This window comes from Vulpes vulpes, chromosome 12, assembly GCF_048418805.1.
Source record: "Vulpes vulpes isolate BD-2025 chromosome 12, VulVul3, whole genome shotgun sequence".
Classification (NCBI taxonomy): domain Eukaryota; kingdom Metazoa; phylum Chordata; class Mammalia; order Carnivora; family Canidae; genus Vulpes; species Vulpes vulpes.
In genome coordinates, this window is record NC_132791.1 from 184,674,546 (window position 1) to 184,698,058 (window position 23,513).

The following is a 23,513-nucleotide window of genomic DNA, read 5'->3' on the forward strand; positions in this document are numbered from 1 at the left end:
TAGCGGAGAAGAGAATTAAGGTCCCGGGCGTCCCAGACAAAAGAGTTTTTCTCTATCATGAGTCAGTGAGTACGCGGTGGAGAAGGACTCACAGACTGTGTTTTGAGAACCACTTGGGAGCTAGTCCTGACCGTACCTGATGACGGATGACGGTGGACTTCTGGTCTTCTGCGCTTTCCTTCATCTCCAAGTTTCCATTTCCCGTCTGGCGGGAGTAGAATGGAGGAGGAACATCATTCTTGCTTCATTTTTGCCTTTTACGTACCTGCCCCCTCTATGGGTGGGAGGGGAGGTGGCCCAGGGTCCGTGAGTCATGGTGACGGCAGAGCGTGCCCTACCCGCTGCTGGCCCCCCTCCCACACTGGGCTTCCTGCCCGATAAGGAGGAGGCCTGAGTTAATCTGCCGTGAGTCCAAGTCTTCTCTCGCTTCTGTTCCAACCACTGCCAGTGCCCTCCTGTCTCAGGAAGGGACAGGGAAGGGGTTATATGCTCGCCCATCACTTCCTTTTCTCAACACAAATCACCCCGGGGGGTATTTTGCTCAATGTATAGATGAGGCAACTGATGCTCTGGAAACTCAAATAACTCATCAATAACCAGGAAGCCTGCGAGCAGTGGGGCTAAGCCTTAAGTCCGGGCATCTCCTACCCTGCCAGAAGCTGGGGTTGGCAAAGGCTATAGTTCCCACTTGATGGGAGGGCATCAGTGGCACATCCTGGCACTGCCTATGACCACCTCTGACTTCCGTATCTGCCGGAGAAGGAAGCTGTTATTTGTATCACTCAGAATTTTACTTTTTTTTTTTTTTAAAAAAAGAGAGTTCTTTCCCTCCAACTTTATAAATAAGGCAAAGAGCATTGAATGATTGAATGTTAACAAAATAAACCCCTCAGAAATAAATGAACATTTCATATTGCGCTTCATTTCAGTTTCATGAGCTCCAAAATAGCACTTCAAGTGATTAATGTTTTCTTCATTAAGCGTAACTAAACCCAAGTAAAACCTCACTCTTTCCTCGAAAATGTCTTCTTAGGAGATTGAAGGTAGTTCATTTCTAAAAGTAACCCTTTGAGGGGCACCCGGGTGGCTCAGTCGGTTAGGGATCTGACTCTTGATCTCAGCTCAGGTCTTGACCTCAGAGTCGTGAGTTCAAGGCTGGGTGGAGAAGCTGCTTTAGAAAAAAAAATGAAAGTAACCCTTTGAAATCTGATGTAGGCAGCCTTAGGTTGTGGGGAAAGCGAGGGCTTTGGTGTCGAGTGGTCCTGGGTTTGGGTCTCAGTGCTGTGACTTAATGTGTGTTTCTAAAAGAATGAGCCTTGGTTTCACATGAGAATATGAGGATATTAATGATCATAAAGAATTGTCCACCTCTAAATGTCAGTTGTGTGGAGGTTGGGAAACTCAAGTGGGAATTGGCCCTAAGTCTCCATATAAGAAAAGCAGTTATTATGCTGCAAAGACCATGAGAAGAGGCTGCCTAGACGTGACATTGAGAAGAGCACAGTGAAAAGAAGCCTGAAAATCCCTGGAGAGAGCCAGAGGAGCCCCATCACCCTACCCCCAAACCGAGCTCAGCCCCTAGCTCCCAACGAGCGGATCTCTTACAGGACTGGCAGGAGAAGTGCCCAGCTCAACCCAGCCCAGGCTACAAAACCCTGAGCAAAATTAACATCTTTTTGCTTGTTTTAGGCCCCTGCACTTTGGAATGGTTCACTATGTATCCAAAGCTAACTGAAACGTTAGAATTGGTTAGAGAACCTGTATCCTCTCAGCCAGCATCAGATCAGCAGGGGATGCTGTGGTGCCTCTTTAGGAGGCACCTGGGAGCCTTGGTGGCTGACAGTCGTGGCTGAGCGCCTCTGCAGACTTTGCCTTCCCCCGCAGGCAGTCGCCTCACCTGAACTCACACTTCCTTCCCCGGGGCAGCCCCCATTAGATGACCCCGGCCGCCCGCGCAGGGGAAGAAGGTCCTGGCGCCTTCGCCTTACAGCAGAACAGCAATGAAGGGTCATCCCAGGTCTAGAGGTCCCCAGGGCCACTGCTTAGACCACGCCTGTCACACGCATTCCTGTGGGCTCCAGCTTCCTTCACCCCCTCCCTCCAGACCTTAGCCTTGAGGACACCGCCCAAGAACCTCCTGCATGCCAATCTCAGCCTGAGAACTTGGCCTGAACACCTCCCTTCCTCCCATCTAGAACTTTTTGTCTTAAGACCTTCAGGACACAGGGTAATTTGGCCCCGAGCGCTATCCTTGGATGTGGGCTCAAGCCAGGGCTCGTGGTTTCTCTGAAGGCTCCGGTGCCTCGACAATAAAGAAAGAAGCAAAAAGCCTTACCCTGAACCCAAAGAGAGATTCAAAAGTTTAACTGTAACTCTGGGAAACTTATAAATAGCGAAGAAACACAGGGAAACATATTAATCTTTACCAGAAATGCGAGAAGTGCAAATTAAATCCACCTTGAGATACCATTTTACACTGACTAAATTAGCAGGACAAAGTAAAAATAAATTCAAATACACATTGCTGGTGACATTATGGTGAATATTGGGTCCTCTTAATCTGCCAATTTAAACAGAAATTTCTTAACACCGGGAGAAGGCAATATGGCAACACACACAGTCTAAGCTATAAATGTGTCTCTGCCCTCTGGCCTGTTAATATGGATGCATCTGCACGAATTTGTTGCACGAATTTGTTTAAGAGAAGATTTGGGATTTAAACTCTGAGCTCCTAAATCTTACGGGGCTGAAAACACACTTGTGAGTAAACAAATACGCAGTGTCTAGCCAGCTAGCCTGCAGAGCTGGAGTGCTGGGGGCAAGGGGGCCTATATTACAGGAGAAAAAGAGGCCAGTGAACCTTTGCAATGTCCCTCCAAGCTGGCTTGCTCTTCTGACCACCAACATCCATATCGCCTGGGGCGTTACTCACGGGGGCAAGCCTGAGCCTGACCCCAAATCTTGAGAAGCAGAGTCGCTGTGAGCTGGGCCTGGGGACATATATTTTAAGTAAATTCTCCAGGTATCCCTATGCCCCCCAAGTGTGGCCATCCTACCTGGAGACAGTCCCTACATGCCCTTTTGAGGAGGATAGAACTAGGAGGGATATTATCTTTTTCCCGTTTGCTGTAGCAGTTTTGTTATTATGTTTTCATAATCTTTAGGTGAAAAAAAATTGATGATTTTTCCTTGAGCACTCCAGAGAAAAGTCATTTCAATTATAGGTGTCTTAAGCTTCCCCTATTAAGGTGAGCGGCCAGGCCTCACCCACGCAGGTGGATTAAGTATCAATAGAGAAAAGTCTTATGCTAAGAAAAGGTCATTCTTATCATGATTAATGGTTCTGGTAATAGATATTTAGGATATATTTAAGAGTCGCCCATTATTAGCCATTCCCAGGTCCCCCCGGGCTCTGCGTCAAGTGCATTTCTGGTTCCCAGCGGGCAGGGTGGGACGGCTGCGGGTAGCTGGAGGTCTGTCCCTGGGGTTAGGGACAGCTGTTCTGGAGGCCGAGGCTGGAAACTTCTGCAGCGAGGAAGCCCGCGTGCGAGGCAGGCCCACGTGGGAGCGAATGTGACCTTGTCACCCCCTCCTCGCCCGCGGCCTCACGCACACACCTGCAGTAGCTGTTGGAGCCGCAGACGTGTTTCTGCCTCAAAGCCTGTTTCGGTGACTGTTTGACTCAGGGTTGCTAACCCAGGGACTCCGCAATCTATTAGAGAACAGGCTTCTCCGGCTGCGTGGGAAGGAGCTCTAGGTGGGAAGGGGGTTGGGGGGAGACCCCGAAGGTGAGCCCTCCCTGCCGCTCTGGGTCCGCCTCAGTTCCAGGGCAGTTGTTGGTTGGAAGGAGCGAGAGAAGATCAGAATGTGGGCACACGTGTGCGTGCCTGCCCACGCCCGAGCACACACACACACGCTCCACGCAAGAGCCTCCCAACAGCAAAGACCGAATCCAGTGCGGAGATATTAGGAGGCTGCAGAAGGCCAGCATCGAGGGCGCTGAAGTCAAATGTGGGAGGCAGACACTTCCCCTTCTGCCTCTGTTGTGTCTGAAGAAGATGAAACAAAAATCGGTCCTTGTTTTCGTGTCACCCGGGGCCAGGTCACAGGGGAGCCCGATGGCTACGCGGACCTTGAGTTCCAATGAAGTCATGCAAACCGTGGAGTTCAGAGCAGTGTCAGAGGCTTTGGTTTTCCTAACAAAAGAAGTAGTGGTTATAAAAGGACATTCTGATTAAGATTGATTCCTGAGATTGAGATCTCCCCGAGTGGATTAAGATAAGGACATGAAACAGACGGCAAAGGGCACTGGACTCCATCTCGGGCTTTATTTCCTTTAAATCTTGCCTTGTTTGTGTGAGCGTGTAAGCGCTGCATCAAGGGCTGCTAGTTAAGATTGCTCTGATTAAACGTCATAAAACTCACAATTGTACTTTCCTATTAAACAATATATTTGATTAAAAGAGTTCTCACGATTACTTTCAGAATTTCTGGTAAAATATCCATCTTGTAGTTTATTTATTTGTTGGTTTGTTTAAAGATTTTATTTATTGATTCATGGGAGACATAGAGAGAGAGAGGCAGGGACACAGGCAGAGGGAGGAGCAGGCTCCATGCAGGGAGCCCGACGTGGGACTCGATCCCGGGACCAGACGCTCAACCACTGGGCCACCCAGGGTCCCCATCTTGTAATTTGGACTATGGATCTCATAGGCAAGACCCTGCTGCTCCTCTGGAAACCCCAAACTAGAATGGCAGCGACCATGTTAGAGGGAGGCTGAACTCTGTGAGTCATTTAGCTCTGTGTACACACACGTTTGGAAAGGAAAGGAAGGAAGGGAAAACCTCCTTCTTCTCCGAGGATTCAATATGATTTATAAATATAGATTGCTATGATACAGAATCCTGAAAAAAATTCGAACTGAATATTAACATCTGTTACAACTAGGGGGATATGAGGATCATTGATCGAATTTGTGTCTGTGCTTAGGTATACATTTGAAATATTTTCTTACGAAAAACACAGCAGAGAAATTATCTGGGCCAAGAAATACATAATGATATGGTTGTAGGAGTGTGTGTGTGTGTGTGTGTGTGTGTGTGTGTGTACAAGCATGTATCTCACAGGTAGTAGGCAAAGGGTGCACATACTGTTTTACAGGGATCAGCAAACTTTTTTATTTTTATTTTTATTTTTTAAATTTTTTTGGATCAGCAAACTTTTTTGTAAAGAGCCAGTTAGGGACGCTTGGGTGGCTCAGTGGTTGGGCATCTGCCTTCAGCTCAGGGTGTGATCCCGGGATCCTGGATTGAGTCCCCATTGGGCTCCCTGCATGGAGCCTGCTTCTCCCTCTGCCTGTGTCTCTGCCTCTCTCTCTCTGTGTCTCTCATGAATAAATAAATAAAATCTTAAAAAAAATAAGTAAAGGGCCAGCTGCTAAATATTTTCAGCGTGGCAGGCCATACAGTGGTCTCTGTTGTATCTACACGACTCTGCCTTTATAACAGAAAAGCATGACGACTGGATGTGACTGTGTTCCAATAAAACTTTATTTATAAAAACAGGTGGTGGGCCAGAATTGACCAGACTTTGCCAATCCCTAGAGAATAGACAGGAAGAGTTTCATTGAATTGTCCTTTCACACTCCTCATGTTACCAAAGGAGAAACTAAAAGCCAGAGAATTGATATGACTTATCCCAGACACGCAGCAAAGCCAGATTTCTATGATGTTCTCTCCATCCCCCTAACACAGAATGGAAGCCACAGCGGTGGCTCGGTCCACAGGCGGATTGGCAGGGGCTGGAGGGGAGGGAAGAAGCGTAGAACGGAGGGTGGCAACGCACCAGTAATTCCCAGGCCCCAATCTCTCCTTCCTGACAATAATTGTAGCTTGTCCATGTTTTGACCATATTTTCATATTTGGTTTTTAATGGTGGGAGAACCACCAGGCAGGAAGCTCTTGGACCTGCCACCCTTAGCTCTGCAGCCTTGAAGCAGTCTCTGCCCCTCTCTGGGCTTCAGCCTCCTTCATCTGTAAAATGAGGGGTCTGGTTTCATGAATTTGAACCCCCACTTCATCCCCAAATGTTATGAGTCCCATTAATCCACTATGATTCATAAGTTGGCTAAAGCTTGCTCAGGCCTGGGATACAGAGAGGCCCTGAGTCCGTAGCCCCACCAGGATGCCCCCAGCTACCTATTTCTGTGTCCACCAGGCCCACTCACTTCCACGGGGCATCCCGGGAACCTGATGACCTCATTGCTTCTGGGGCGCAGAGTTGATTACCATAATAAAGGTGCCCACCTGCTCACAAAGCCTTTCTGTTTTTGGCGTCGAACTGCTGAGCTGGGCATTTTACCAACTCAGTATCTTGCTTATAGATTTATCTATCCCTTTAGAACCTCTGCCCCTCACTGAACTTCTTCACAGTAAGCAGTTTTATAACAAACCGTGCCCTGATTTTGGCACACACAAGGCACGAGGAGGCCCTCCTGCGGGCTTGTTCTAGGTAAGCGTGCGATTGCCGCTCATTTACATATTCTTGCCAAGGACTCCGAGTGTCCTTTCTCCAGGACTCCCATCCATTTAAAATACTCATTTTAGCTAAAGTCTAATTATATTTTCTTCCTTGAAAACGTGGTATAAGAGACAGAGTACTGACTGGACTGAGTCTGGGGGCCCGGGTTTAAATCCCAGTGGCATCGCAACCTAGGCGTGTCACCTAGGACAAGTCCTGTAAGTTCTATCCAAGCTCCCCAACTAAATGGTGGAGGAGGTAGCCTCTGCCTTATTTTCCACAGTTCACACCATGGTTCTGAGCTCTGGTTCTGCATCGGAATCATCTGGAAAGTTAAAAAAAAAAAAAAAAAGAAAACCTCCAAATTTTTGAGCCCTCCCTATTCTGCATCCTACTGGATCGTGATTCAGAATCCTTGAGGCTGGTGCCCTAGCACTGAAAATGACTGGATACTCTCCAGGTCATTCTAATGAGCAACCAGGCCTGCGAGCCACTGGTTTGAATAGCCTAAATGATAGGGATATGAACTCCCCTTCCAAAAGGGCCTTATCGGTGTGTGGTACTGTTATTTTTGTCACTATTTCATTTCAGAGATACCAACATTCTATACAAAGAAATCCCAAGTGAAATAAAATGAATAAGTGAATAAAATGAGGCACCGTGACTCTGTGATTTGTACTAAGAAACAGATATTTGGTCTTTGTCCTGTCTCTGGCTCACAGCTCCCCACACCCTTGGAATTTCCAAAGCCATAAGAGCAAAAGGGAGTATTTTTGTTACATTTGGTCTCTTGTCCTTTTCTTCCTGGAATCTCCTCAGAGCCATAAAAATGAAAAGGGGGTGTCTTGTTATTCATAAGCCTTTTTCAGCCACAACTGAGTTATGTTAATGAGGTGACTTCAGGAATCCCCTGAAGCTGGGGACGGGGGAGATGATTGGCCACCCCAAGCTTGTTGCTGGGGAACCAGCCACGTGATGAGACAGTTGGACGTTCAGTCCTAAGCCCCTAGAGATTGAGTTCAAGTACCTATAGCCAATGTTTTAGTCAATCATGTCTGTGAAACGAAGCCTCTGTAAAAATCCCAGAGGACAGGATTCAGAGAGCTTCTGGGTTGGTGAACAAGTGGAGATTTGGGGGAGAAGGCCTGCTAGCGTGGGTGACGAAGCTCTGTGTCCCTTCCCACACAGCTGCTCACGTACCTATGTTTCTCTTCTATGTAGCTGTCCCTAGGTTATATATCTTTTTATAATAAACCAGTAATCTGGTAAGTAAAATATTTCTCTGAGTTCTGTTGACCACTCTAGCAAGTTACTCAAACCCTAGGAGGGCGTCATCGGAACATCTCATCTATAGCTGCTAGGTCAGGAGCACAGGTGACAAACTGGACTTGTGGCTGGCATCTCCAGGGGGCAAGGAGGAGTCCTCTAGGACTGGGCCCTTAGCCTGGGGGATCTGACACTATCTCTAGGTGGATAGTGACAGCATTTAGTTAAATTGCAGGACACCCAGCTGGTGTCAGAGAATTGCTTGGTGTGGGGAAACCACACACATTGAAATTGCTCTCAGAATCCTACTCGGTCTATCCTGCTATGTATTTTGGTTCTTGGAGGTTTCCCTTGAGATGTACAGCCTTTCTAGATTAAAATTAGGGTCAGGTAATTTAACCACCCAATAGCCCCACAGGACTGGATTAAATGTGCTGCCAATTTGTTTAATCCTATGGAAACCCTGAGAGATGAGGTTGGTGGCCCCATTTTTTAAGCGAAGCAATTAAAGCTTGGGAAGGCAAATCACTGTAGGGAAGTTCCCGTAACTGGGGAAGTGGAAATGTTGAGACCAAACATCAGAGTCACGGGTTCTTTACATTAGATTTTAGCTGCTTCGTCATCCTACCGTGGAGCTTAAAACCCCATCATTTCAAATCACAGATGACAAGTGAGTAACACTAATGATGGCAGTAATATCACTGTATCATCTCATGTGCTACCTCTAAGATGCTTTCACATCTTTTGTATTTCAGAAAATCCTCTTATTGAAATAGCAACCTCAGGTGGCTATTATAAGGCCGTCCTCCACTTAAAGGTGGTTGCAGTTTCAAAAGTTTCAAAATCTCCCAGAAAAGCAATGCTACACACTCATCCTAGCTAGGTTCTCAGGCTGTCCCATTATGATCCTGCATAATGCTGAGGAGGAGGCTGGGTCGGTGGCTGCTCAAGACCCCACCAGGGGGAAACAGAAGCTTACAAAGTGACCTAGCAGTTCCGCTCCTGGATACCTGCCCCCCAAGAAATGGAAACATGCATCCACCCAAAGACTTGTATGCAAAACTTCATATCTGTATTATTCTTTTTTTCTTTTTAAGATTTTATTTATTTATTCATGAGAGACACAGAGGGGCGGGGGGTAGGGCAAAGACACACAGGCAGAGAGAGAAGCAGGCTCGATGCAGGGAGCCCGATTCAGGATTCGATCCCAGGACTCCAGGATCATGCCCTGAGCCAAAGGCAGATGCTAAACTGCTGAGCCCCCCAGGGACCCCATATCCGCATTATTCTATAGCTATAATGTGGAAACAACACAAGTGTCCTTCAGCAGATGAATAGCTAAACAAACTGTGGACTATCCATACAGTAAAAACACTATTTCGCCTGAACAGAGAATGAAGCACTCGCTGCAGCATGCACACGTCTCAAGGAACACTGTGCTAAGTGAGAGCAGCCAGGTGCAGAGAACTGCCTGTCATTCTATTTATACGAGATGCCCACAAAAGGCCAACTCTGGAGGCCACACGTGGACCGGGGGGCGCTTGGGCTAGGAGGTGGGAATGGGTTAATTACAAATGAGTACAAGGAGGATCTCCGGGAGCTGTTAGTAATGTTCTAAAATGGAATCGTGGTCATGGTCGCAGCTCTATGAACATTTATTAGAAAAGAAATCATTTAATTGTGCACTTAAAACGGGCAAATGTTACGGTATATAAATTTTACCTCACTGACGTGTGTGTGTGTGTGTGTGTGTGTGTGTGTGTGTGCGTAGGAGCCTGTCGGAAGTAACACAGCAAGGTCGTTGGAGTTCAGACTACGACTTCTCCATTACTCACCAAAACCTTCTGGCAGAGCGTCAGAGGTCTAGCCCATGGAGAATCCTACCAAAACTAGATTCAAGAGACCTATGTAAACCGAATTCCACTCTATAAATTTATATGAAGACACTGGCCTTCCGAGGAACAAGAAGGTTTACGTTGCCCTACCAGGGCTCACAGCTTCTGCATGGAGTATGTGGCAGGTTGTAGGTCGTCAGGAACCCACTCTCTGGGGATGAAATCAGAACATGGAGATGGACGGTGTCAAGAGTGTTTCATACCAGCCGCCCAAGAGGCCCACGGACCAAACCAGCCACTTCCTGGACATGCCCATTAATGGACCAGTTTGCTAATGTTTCCCAGGTTCAGCGACTCTCAGCCGGGACATTGCAAGTGAATAGTTAGTTGTCAAGTCTCTTTCTTTTTTCTCCCCTTTACCCTGTTCCATTCAGAAAACTCACTTCTGTTCAAGCTGTCTTTCTCCAGCCAGGACACCATGCAATATTTTAGGTTCCTTTATCCATACGTATGATGACATTACAGATTTATCTTCTGGAAACTGTGGTGTGATTATGCTGACCCACATTCTTGACAGAAAGATGTGACTGCAGGTGGCCAGCGCTCCCATTATCTCTCAAAGGCCCTGTTCTCCTACCTTCTGGAGATGCCTGGCCCTCCTGTAGATTGAATGCGGGGTGTAGACATTGGCTTGAACCTCATACACTTCTTATTCTCTTAAATACGCATTGAACCATTGTCTTTTCTCAAAGTGGATTTAATGTTGAAATGGTCCTAGCGTCTCCTCTTCACATGAAACCCCAATCCCTTCAGCTATGTCTGTTCCTTCCTTGTGCAATCGGATACAAAGACTGATAGAACTGGGTCACCCACATGCTCCAGATCATCTCAGTCCCATTGCCTGAGAAAGTGGGCAATGATGGAGTAGACCACCCTGACACATATAGGTCGCATCAGGTCTGCCCCTTCCCCTGGAACTGTCGGGACTCAGGATGCTTGGTGCTGGAGGGACTGTGGGCATATTTGCAGAATAACTGGTGAGCTTTGGCTGCTCCTTGGCAAAGGTCCACCAGCTTTGACCCTGATCTTCCCGGGACCCACAGGTCTAACACTAGTCCTAGCCCTAGACTTAGATGAAACCCACTCTTAAGTGTGATAAAAATACAAGGTACTCAGCATGATGGGTGGCATGTTTTCATTATTAACATCATTTCACCCTCAGAATCATTGGACCCTTCGTCCCAACCACAATGCTGTTAATCCCATCTTTGGATTTAGTGAAAACTTCTGTTTGTTGGATGCCTAGAGTGTTCCGTGTCAGAATATTTCTCATCATTCTATTAATTAATCTAATTATAGATTGATAGATGATCTAGAAATCCCTCAAATCAATTTCTCCACTAATTTTTATCTATTATCTCATCCAGGGATTTTTAGTATCAGCACTCTTGGCACTTTGGGATGGATAATTCTTGGGGGTCTATCCTGTGCTTGTAGGGTGTATAGCAGAATACTGAGCTTCTGTCCACTAGATTTTAGTGACACTCATTACCCAAGCCATGACAATCAAAAATCTCCCCAGACAATGCCAATGTCCCCTTGGAGGAGGGGGAAACAAAATGGATCTATTATCTATTTACTTATTTCTACTGCTTCTTTCAAGAAGGTACGGAGTAGACATTATCATTCCCATTTTACAGATGAAAGAATTGAGGCTGAGAGTTTAGATGACTTTTACAAAAGTACATAAGCAGGAAGGGGTGGAGCTGGGTTACAAAATAAATTTACCTTATTAGAAAAGGCTATATTTTTTCTACGATAAGAGGCTATTTTATTTTATTTTTTTAAAGATTTTATTTATTTATTCATGAGAGACAGAGAGAAAGAGAGAGAGAGGCAGAGACACAGGCAGAGGGAGAAGCAGGCTCCATGCAGGGAGCCCGACGTGGGACTCGATCCCGGACTCCAAGATCACAACCCGGGCCGAAGGCGGCCCTAAACCTCTGAGCCACCCAGGGGTCCCCAATGCGAGGCTATTTTAAATGAAATGTAATGCTACACATCTTGTCCTCAATGCTGTTATTCTTCTTTGTCTCAGCCAAAAATCATTTTCAGAGTTAATTCTGACTCTCAAGCCAACATACAGGTCTTCCAGCCAAAACCTATGTGAATCTATTTATGCCCCAAATCTTCATTCTAATCCTGTCTACAACTCAAGATGTAAACTTATTTCTCCATCCGAGTGCTTTCTAAATTCTGTTTCCTAGCATCCTACACAGTGAGGGCTGGGTCCCAGACAGGAAGAGAGCCCTCCAGTGCCAGCTAATCCAGCAGTGGAAGTGGATAGGCCCATTTACAGTCCGAGACATGCATATTGTCCCATCCTACAGAAGAATGGTTAAAATTCCTTCTCTGGTGACCCACTGAGGAAGTGGGCATATGGCTCTAGGGCTGCCACAAACTCCTGAAGCTGGGATATTTGGAAATTCCAATAATAGAAAGCTTCTCTCTGTGCTTTGTGATGACAGGCTAGAGCTTCCAAACGTGACTTCTGCAAGACTGAGCAAATGAACGGAAAGGGTTTTTAACTCCTCATTTGACTTCTCAGGGCCTGATGTTTTGGCTCCGCTTTTAAACGGTGGTTTTGATTTCTGCCACGATCCTCTGATGCCCATTAGATGGCCGACAGCTTCTGGCCCCCATGTCCGGAATTCAACAGGGAGAGACATTGTTTTATAGCAATTAACAGTGATGCTTGGAAAAGATGGCAACAAGCTGAAAAAAAATTAATTGAAAATTTAACCTTCAAATAAAAATACTTAGACCTCAGGCTTCCATTTGTAAGCAGCTTATGCTGTCTGTGCACATTCTGTTCTATTATTGAAGTATTTTCTACACCATTTCTGATTAATACAGCAGTGCTATTTTTTCCAGTCCAGTCTCCCTAATAAATATATGTGTCAAATATCTATTTCCTCCCCTGAATGCAAAGACTTTTAATTTCCCTTGTTTGCATGTGCTAACTGGTTGTGTAACGAGATTAACAGCTCTGTCTTTTTTTTCTTCCTCTTCTTCTGCAGATTTTATAAGAAAAGCCAGTGGGCTCCCAGACAAAGTAAAAAAGGTACCTTCTTTAATTTTGCATATTGTTAGCTACAATCCGGTTGCTAATGTTTGTTTTATTTCCATCTGTCAAAAGCAATGCCAAAATACGTTGTGTTTGTCTTGAGTTGGCTCAATTAATCCTCTGCTGGAAACGGTTCTGTCATTTTGTGTTTGGTGAAGGCCCTGATTCACTAGCGCTCAAACCAGGGCCCATCTCTGCCAAAGGCAGCCACTGCATGTTTAATACATCTTTCTGGGAAATGTCAGCTTGACAGAGACAAAAGAGAAAGGTGGGGTTGGACCCTAGCAGAAATGTTGATTTACAGCCAGCCCCAGCTCTGTGGCGGGTATAAAGAGGGGTGTCTTGGCCTTGATCCCGTAGACCTTTTCCCGGGGGGGGGGGCTAGCAGAGCCCAGTTAATAGGTCACACTGGGAGAGCAGCTTTGCTGGTCTCGGTGTGGGGCAGCCCCCCAGATGTGCAGCCTCCATGTGAGCCCGATGGCGCGTTCCTCTCCTAGGGTGTCGTAACACCATAGCACGGGCCAGGTGCCTCCAAGAACAGAAACTTTTCTCACGATTCTGGAGGCTAGGAGTCCAGGCAGGTGTCGTCTAGCTCAATTTCTTCTGAGGCCTGTCTCTGTGGCTCGCAGATGCCCGGTGATCATCTTCTCCTTGTGTCTTCCCGAGCTCTTCCCTCTGTGTCTGTATCTTACCTGTCTCAGAATTTCTTCTTTTTTATGAGATTCCTGGTCATATTGGATTGAGGCCCACCATAATGACCTCATCTTAACTTCATGATCTCTTTAAGACCCCATGTCCAAATACAGTCATGTCCTGGGGTACTTGAGGGAGGGCTTCAGCACATGAATTTTGGTTAAAAGAACATTTTAAAAATAAATATGATGAGATGGGATGCCTGGGTAGCTCAGCAGTTGAGCATCTGCTTTCAGCTCAGGCTGTGATCCCGGGTCCAGGGATCGAGTCCTGCATCGGACTCCCTGCGAAGAGCCTGCTTCTCCCTCTGCTTATGTCTCTGCCTCTCTTTGTGTCTCTCATGAATAAATAAATAAAATCTTAAAAAAATATTATGAGGTAAGAAGATAAGGTGTTAGGCCCCAAACTATAAAAGTGGCCACTCTCTTTCTATGTCTGTCTTTCTCCTTCTCCTCTTACTCTTCTTGCTTTTCTTCTTTCTCTTTCTGTGAATAAAAGCTCCATCCTGGGAGGCCTGGATGGCTCAGAGGTTTAGCGTCTGCCTTTGGCCCATGGTGTGATCCTGGAGTCCCAGGATCGAGTCCCACGTCGGGCTCCCTGCATGGAGCCTGTTTCTCTCTCTCTCTCTCTCTCTCTCTGACTCATGAATAAATAAATAAAATCTTAAAAAAAAAAAAGCTCCATCTGCCATCTCTATGCAGTCAGCATGTTTCACAGATTATAAGCTTTTGAATCTGTATGTACAGAGTTCAAATCCTGAGCTGGCCTCTTCCTCACCATACAGCTACGGGCAGGTTGCTTAAGTTCTCTGTGTCTTAGGTTCCTGGTCTTTAAAGTGGAATTAATAATCCCTACCCCACTGATTTTGTTTTATAAGGGAGAGAAGGCATATAAGGAAGAGTCAGTGGCATCCCGGGGCTGACAAATGGGAATGTTCTGTCCTGAGTGCAGGCAATAGAGAGAAAACTAAAAATAAATGAAGTATTTATTTATAAAAAGAAGTAATAACACAACTGACTTTTTAAACAATGTCACTGGCAAAATACTCCTCATTGGGGCAGATGGCTTCCACTGCCAACCCATCCGCCCTTGTATGGAACAGAGGAGCATTATCTTTATTTCTACCTATTGCATATTAAATTTAGTTTCTCTCTCTCTCTCTCTCTCTCTCTCTCTCTCTCTCACACACACACACACACACACACACACACTCACATCTGTATCTTGAATTCAATCATTCTCAGGAGAGGTTAACCAGAAGTATTTCACATGACTGCACATCTTATTTTGTGTTCATTTTACTCAGAAATTACCAAACCTTACCACTAAATTATATATGATGGAGAAGAGTCATCATTTGTCATTACTTTAAAAAGAGAAGACCTAGTGGGCTCTGGGTTCAGCCTTCCTCCTCCTTCCCAAATAACCTCAAATCCTTCAGCCAGCTTTCAGGCCTTGGCCCTGCCAAAATACCTCCTGCTGGGAATTAGGAATCAAAATATGCAACAACTGACCCCAGAAGAGGTGTGTGTGGCTGGGCTCATAGTTATTACTATTCCATGCCCCTTTCTGAAGTGGTACCCAATGCCCTAGTGTCTTTACATAAATGAGCTACTTATATAATAGCTGTATTACATAAATAGCTGGTTTTTATAAACAGAGAGTTGGTTAGTTGTGCTGAAAAGAAAACAGAAGCCACAACAAAACACAGAACTCTGAATGGTGCATTTCCTTTTTCAGTGGGAGACATCTGTCTTCATATAATATCAAAAAGTCTAAGCCCATGATGTAAATCATTAAACTTTTCTTTTCTTTTTTTTTAAATTTTTTATTTATTTATGATAGTCACACACACAGAGAGAGAGAGAGGCAGAGACATAGGCAGAGGGAGAAGCAGGCTCCATGCACTGGGAGCCCGACGTGGGATTCGATCCCGGGTCCCCAGGATCACGCCCTGGGCCAAAGGCAGGCGCCAAACCGCTGCGCCACCCAGGGATCCCTCATTAAACTTTCCTAGTGAATATTCCAAATTGGGAATTTACAAAGTAACTTCTTCCGTCTAGATCTCCAACAATGGAGGACGGAGATGGTGGTGTGGACAGGGTGTGTACTGCCTGGGGTATCATGTAGTTACTAAAATGGTTATGAACGGCCATTTAATAAAATAAAGAGATTTGATTATACCATGTTAGAGCAAAAAAAAAAAAAAAGAAGAAGAAGAAGCATATATTAAAATGCCTAATGGCAAAAAAGGAAACAATACATCTTTTTTTAAAAAAGATTTTATTTATTTGGGAGGGAGAGAGAGAGAGAACATGTAAGAGCACATGAGCAGGGGGGAGGGCCATAGAGAGAGGGAGAAGCAGACTCCCCACTGAGCAGGGAGTGGATGCAGGGCTCATCCCAGGACCCTGGGATCATGACCTACCTGAGCCCTAGGCAGATGCTTAACCAACTGAGCCACCCAGATTCCCCAGAAACACACCTGATAATGTCTAATAATGCCTGAAACTTAGCACATCGTGCAGGAATGCATTTGGAAAGAGCCCTTTTCTGTGAGTTGGGGGGAAGGTCTTTCATCAGCTCTGTCCACATTGAGTATCAGAATCTGTATCCCCTTAGTCTGGGCCTGATTTGTATCTCTGCGATGGACAGAACAGGTCACGTGAACTTGGAGGGCGAAGGCTGTCACAAAGGTGGTCAGAGGATGGGTTGGCATAGTTGAACCCAATCTGAAATGGAAACTTCATATGTTTAGACAGTTGGCATGCCCATAATTCATGTAACCTTTGACTATCCAAAGCAGGGCCTTAACAAAAAGCTCTGATTTCCTCTTACTAAGACATGGTAAAATATCTAGCTTGTATTTACTATGAGAATTGTCTGTTCTTGCTCAGATTGTTCGTTTTCACCATCCAAGCTCTTTTTTCCCACGCCATTCTGGACACAGGTAGACTTACCCCAAGATGACATTTCCATTCATCAGGCCCATGGTTATGGGTTGCAGGATTTTTTAGGTTTCTGTAACTAGAAATAGTTAAATTCATAGAATGTGAATAACAAAAGTTGTTCTAAGTCACATTTTAAGGGCATTCTGCTTTCCTGAAACAAGCCCCACCGCATCCAGCCACTTCCCTGGTCTATCTATGCAGCTCCCCAATTTCCACACCCGAGATGGTTCAATTCCTTTGACTGCCGTGGGGTGTCGTGCTGTAGAGGGTTTCTGGTGGCAGCAATTACTGTTCAAAAAGGGAAAATACAAACAATAAAAGGAATGGCTCAGCTGCATGAATATAGATTCTGTGCCTCTTTCTAAATACCATGAATTCCACCCTCCCACTAGCGTTTGGCTGGTCATCCCTTCCCACCCACGGCCTCGAGGCTCAACACTGAGAAAGGAGCCTGGGAGGAAACATGTGGAGATGTCATACAGTGATTGCATTTCAATCTTGGGATTTGGGGGCTGTTTTGTTCACTCATTCTCCAAATATCCTTTAATGACTTTGACCCCCTCCCCCCAAAACAAAGAGTTTTTTAAAAAAAACTCTATAACAATCATGGTACTTTTTAATGTGCATACCAAACCTCTTGACATTGCATGAGCTAATTCTGTTCATTTCAACACTTCTTACACATGAGAAACTGAAATATTGAAATTTATAAAAAGGACCAACAAGAAATTCCCATAACAATCATTACCAGATGAGGATGCTGGCAGGAATAATTTTCTAACTTAATAACTCGAAAAACATATTTGCAAACCAATATAAATAGAATAAATAGAAAGATATGGAGAAGATGGTCCATAATAAAAAAAAATGTGGGTCCATTTCAGTCCATCCCAACCTTTATTTAATCCCCGACTTATTCATTCTATCATATATATGGGCTAGGCCATGGGATTAGCTGGGGAACTAAGTACATAGTCCCTGTCCTCAGGGAGTTTGTAGTCTAGCTTAATTTCCTATCGGAATAAATATATTCTAAGATTTAACAAATATGAAAGTAAAAGTGAGTAGAGAATAAGAAAAACAGTAGATTGCAGGACTGTATTTTGCATGCGTAAAGTATGGAGGATGAATTCTTCTCCAGTTCACCCAGAGCACACGCATACACCCCCCCGCACACACAACACCCACCCCCCCACACACTTTCACACTCTCTCTATTGGGCTCAAAGACTCAGGATTTATACGAATCATAAAAATAGTCATTTATTTAAAGCACTTTTCTTGAAAGGTGCAGTGGGCACCCCCACATCTTTCTCTGTTCCAACAATGTGTACTCATAGGAAATTAAGATGAGCAATGAGGGTGAACAGGCCCCCTACATGTTAGGGGCCATAACACCTACAGGGAAAGAGCTATGTTGGGTAGAGACAGGAGAGTCCCTGGCAGCAGTGCTAACGACAAAGATGACTTGTGTGTTTCGTTTAGTCATTGGTGTCAAGTGTCAGAACCAACCAGGTGCGCTAGGAGAGAGGATCGCACTTTGGTCCCTCAGCACCCGGATGGAAGAACACTGAACAGGCTAGCAAATCCATGTGGTACCTTTCAAGAATGTTCATCACAAAACAAGTCAGTGGTGTGACTGGGAAATACTGTGGTGCAAGGAAGAAATAATATCACCCTGAAAATTATTTGTTGTATGAGTTGGGTGTGGAGGGAGCATAGAGAATTTCAGTAAAATACAAGAAGATGGGATTTTGAAAATAACTACACAAACTGATAAAAATACGTGAGGTCAGTGACACAAGGAAAGGTTGCAAGGAAGCTACTAGGAGGTTAACAGCTACTTACCCACACTTAGGACAGACATGATCAGAAAGTCAAATCCAAGCTGGTAAGGATAAATTCAAAACATGTCCCCTAAGTTGGTCCCTCCTTCTTTCTCCTTCCTTGCTTGCTTTCTTTCTTACAAATTTGCTGAGCACTCAGTATGTCTCAGAGGAATACAAAGAAAAAGATGAAAAAAAAATGAGAAAAGGATAGAGAATGGAAATAATACACATAAATTTTAGATATTTCTGAAGATTAAAAGAGCAATGGAAAGAAAACAATCATCAAGGGTATAATTAGATACAATTTTCTGAAGCTGAAAAGATCTAAATACGGAGATCAAACATCCCCACTGTATTATAAGAAGGGATAATGAAAAGAAGATTTACACCTAGAAGAGCATAGCAAATGCCAGGAAATGGGGCAACATGTATAGTGTTTTCAGAGAAAAGTGTGTGACCCAACAATGTGATCACCTGCCAAATGGCCATTCGTGGGTAAAGGTTAAAAGCAAAACACAAAACAAAAATCTCCAAGAAACCTACACAAATGCAAAATAAGCCAAAAAGGATATTGAAAACCTTGTCAAATAAATTTCTCCTAAAATCTTATTTGAGGGAAAATGAGTGTGAGTTACACACAGTGATGCTGACTTGAAATTAGAGCTTTAAGAAGGAGAAACCATGGCATAAGAAGGATGATTACAAGCAAAGAAAGTAATTAATACAAAATCAAAACCTGTAAATATCCTTCTCATTTGAATGCAAATATGATTCTCCAAAGAGATGGCTCTCTCAATCTTTCAGTACTAATCCAAAGAAAATGGGTTTATAAAAGGGAGATGAAAAACATGAACTCACTGCATTGCTCATCCTACGAGGGGCGTGAGAGTTGATGTTAAATCTTGTGAATCAGAGAAAAAAAAAGATTCAAATATATCAAAGCAAAGCAAAGCAAAATTTAAAAAACAGTGTGTTCCTTCCAAACTGCTGAGAAAAAAAAGAAAGGCACAAACAAAATGTAGACCAAAAAAATAAAAATATGGTCAAGAGAGGAAACGGGCAAGCAGTCTGAAAAGCTGATTTAGAACAAGATGGTCAAGTCAGTAAGACTAGCTAAGTCTTGGCTGTCGCTTACTGTCTGCCAAGAATCTGCTCTCAGGGCTTTATGCGCACGTCATTGCCTCATTTCATCCTCTTGAACAGTAAACTGAGGCACGGGGGTCTGCAGTACCTCCACAGTGCTTTGAGCAGATCTCCCAGCAGATGGTATTGACCCTGACTTCTCCTGGCGTTGCGGGCAGGCGCCGTCCTTAGCTAAGCCTGCAGGACAGGGAGGATGCCATCTGGAAGCTATAAAGTGCGTTTCTCCCTGCAATCTGATGTGGGTGCCAGCAGCACAGTGTGGCCCCGGCTTCCTTGTCCCGTGAGGGTGGAGGGTGGCAGGGGGAGAAGAGTCACACACGAGGGCCCGCTGAGGTTGCTGCTGTCAATGCTGAGATTTTACCTTGGAGGCCCGTCTCACCTGGCTCATTGCACCTGTTTTGAGCTCCTGTAGCCTCGAGGCAGCCTTGCCTAACTGGCAGCCAGGGGTTCGGTGATGCCACCGCTGGCAGGTCACAGCTCGGCTTCCCCCAGGACACTGTGCAGGGAGGGGCTGCTGCCGACGTTTCTGAGGTCCTTTTAAAAGAGTCTCTATAACTAATGACATTGCCCCAAAATTGAGAAGACCAAACTTCTCTCATTGTGTTCAATGGCAGATTACATTCCCACTTTTTTAGGAGTTACATACACCTAAATGACAGAGGAAGTTGAAAAAATTGGATAAAATCCATTATTGAGGAAATGCAAAAACAGTGAGCGGGACTGACAGCATTTGTTCCTAGCAAACTTTATTCCAGGCCGAATAATATTAAAGGAGACAAAGAATGTCACTTTACAATCCACAGGAAAGATAAAATAGTCATGAAAATTTATTTGCTGAATTACAGAGCATCAAAATATATAAAGCTAAAAATGTTAGAAATAAAATGGGAAATTTACAGAAACACGTTTGTTTGGAGAGACTGTGACATACCTCTCTTACTACCCTTGGCAGGTAAGAGATTAAAAATACGTAAGTACATAGACAAACTGAAATAAAAGAATAACATTCATATATTAAAATATAAATGTTTTTAGTCTTCCGTGGAAGATTGATAACATTCTATCTTCCGCTAAATCACAAGAATAAGCATGATAAATTCTGGAAAGTGGGTATTTCATAAGATCAGCTCTCCACATCTAATGTCAGATAAATACAAATTAAAAATAAAAGTCATAACAAATGATAACAACTAAATTCCCTCTCTAAATAATTTTTGGTTAAAGAATAATATGATCTAAGTTACTAATTATTTAGAAATAAAAGTAAGAATACTTTATTGTAAACACATGTTGTATTTCCAAAGCTCTACTCCAAGGCAAATTCATACCAGAAGTCAATTCCTTATTCAATAAGAAGTAATAAAAGTAAACTAATCAGTCTCTTTCAGATATTAGACTGAGAACCCGAAACCCACGTGAGGAAACCAGGCAAATACAAATGATGAAGATAAGAATAATAATTAGAAAATAATTAGAAAATAGAAGAGCTAAATTATTCCAATGTCTGTCTACCTTTCTCTTTCTCTCCCCTCTATCAAAAATAAACAAATTGATCAACTGAATCAATTTCATAGAATCTTGTTAAAAAATAGACTCACCATTATCCTTAAGGAAAATTAAAGAGAGACTAGAACATTCCAAATATAGAGAAGATTCAAAAATAAGAGGATACAAGGAAAATGTACAACTCCAGGCCAATACATTGATGAAATTATTAATAAAATGTATTATTTAGGGAAGAAATAGAAATAATTGAAATTGGCTAAAAAACCCACAACCCACTAATTAATTGAGTTGACCAATTGCCGGGGAAGAAAATGAAAGCACACTGTCTAACGTGGCAGGCAATTCCGTTGATGGGTTCTGTTCTACTATTGAAGATTGGATCATTTCTGTGAGTCATAAATTACTCTAGAGCATTAGGCAAATATGAATATGTACTTCCAAGTTAGTAATGTCACAGACTGTGTATATTTAATATACCTTTCTATCAAAATACAAAAAGACAAACTAGCAAAACAGCATAAAATTAAGAGTATAGGACCATATGTTGCTGGTTTTATGGAATAGATTGAAAAGCACATTCTTTTTTTTTTCTTTTTTTGAAAAGCACATTCTTAAAACCAGACAGGCTCTATTGCTCAAAGAATCTATGGGGAAAACGTCTCCGAATCTATTAAGTTATCTATCAATTCAATCTATCAATCTCTCTCTCTTGCTCTTTTCCACATATGTATTCCTATGCACACACCATATATACATGTACTCGCTCTCACATAAACACACACACAACTTTGAGACTCACCCTCAATGTCTAAGTCCCAGGAGTTTCATAATGAGAATGACAGGGGGCCATCCACAAACATGAGAGAGCCGTGATTAATCTGATCATTCTAGAACTTTGCTCCTTGCCTGGGCTTCAAGTAACTATTACTGCTTGCTTTAAAAAAATGTGCAAATAATAACCCAAAGAGAAGCAGAAAAAATAGGGGTGGCAAGTGAAGAGTCTCATTCTAGATTACTTATTTGCAAGAGAAAAAGTTGCGTGAATAATGGCAAAGAACTCAGTCATTGGAGCAAGAGAAAATTAAATCTAAGCCCAATGATGAATGCATGAACATGGCCGGTATTCCAGGGAAGCTGGATGGTGACTTTGGACACTGTTTATCCTAGCTCTTAGAAAACACAGGGCTTGGTTTTGCCCAAATTGGGATGAACAAAATAAACAATCAAAAAACAAAACAAAACAAAACAAAGTGAGAACCACGCCTAAGAGAAAAGAAGCATTGCCCTAGGGACTCAAAGAAAAAGTACATATCTGAAATTAATATTCTCCAAGATAAGTTAAAAATCTAAGAAGTCTAAGGCATCTCCTGGAAACAATGAGCCTCTCTGAAACAGGATCAGAGTGGTGCAAGCGCTTCACTTGAAGGCAGAGACACAGAGCTAGTAGGAATAAGACAAGGAGATAAATCTCAAAACATCGTGGTGGAATTCAAAAATCTGCATTGGAGGCAACCAAGAACAGAACTGACATCACAGAAAGTGGACTCAGTCATGTGGAGAGCAAGCGTGAGAGAGACATTACAATCTCCCATGCCTTCTTACGGGAGGATTTGAAGCATGCTTCTATTTTATTGGTTAATAATCTAGAATTTTCCTTTTAACGTCCCAGGTGTTCAGTCTGCTCAGAAATTCCTGGGTAGATGTGGCTTTCTGCTTCTGTGCAAAGCTGTCCCAGACTGCCGCACGGTGCTTGAGTCCTTAGAGCGTGCCTTCTTCAGCATCCCCTGAGCAGGTGCTCCAGCCCCTGTCATTTATTTCTGAGCTACGTATTCATTTCTTTCTTCCATTCCCTCCAAACATCACTTTGTAAGTGGACGTCTTCTAGGCCGCTATGCACCAGAAGAGCAACCAATTTTATTACAAGCATGTGAAAAATAATCACCTGTAGACATCAACATTTTTAAATGGTGCTGCATTAGACCATGAAGAATTTTTTGCGAGTCTGTTAAGAGATGTTAATGATCATTGTTTTAAGCTGTCATATTTCTTTCCTGGTCCCTCTATCATTATTCACTCTCATTATGCATAGTAGATCGATTCAGGTACTTAAGTGTGTAGTTATCCTGATGAGTGTTGACTGAGGTGCACATTTGCACAACAGGCTTGGAGGTATCTGCAGAATGCAGGTGTGCTAAGGTCACTGGTTTTCTTCTGGATTAGTTCACAAAGATGGGGTCACTGTTCTCATAACAGGCCTAGTGACTCTTGTCTCAGTTGTAGGAATAGATGGAAGGACTAGAGATGAGGATCAACATGGAACATTTCCTCTGAGATTCCTAGGACCTGGGTTGACCCCTCCATCCCCACCCGTAGTTGTTCTTGAATTCAGTTAACACCTGGGCTTGTACTTTCTTTGAAGCTTCCTTCCTGGAGCCAAACATAGCTTCAGGGATGCTGATGGCATGAAGTCTCTCTTCAGTTGTTTCCATGTCTTGAAATTTAATTTGTACAGTCATGGAGCAAGGAGAGACAGACTGTTTCTGCATAGGTGGTGTGGGTTAGTGCAGGGGCACTCCCTCCTCCAGCCAGGTGCTGGACTCTGTTGGCTTGGGGGGGTGGTTCCTAATTGTACATTCCAACCATC

At 43.8% G+C, this 23,513-nt stretch overlaps 1 long non-coding RNA gene across 1 annotated transcript in view; it reads left to right on the top strand.

Annotated features, from left to right (window-relative positions):
* The window catches only part of LOC112929381 (uncharacterized), a 216,133-nt gene that overhangs the window by 106,527 nt on the left and 86,093 nt on the right, over positions 1 to 23,513 (top strand). Inside the window, exon 3 of the long non-coding RNA XR_011996157.1 lies at positions 12,702 to 12,745. This is a non-coding gene — a long non-coding RNA (uncharacterized lncRNA). The remainder of the gene's footprint in view (positions 1 to 12,701; positions 12,746 to 23,513) is intronic.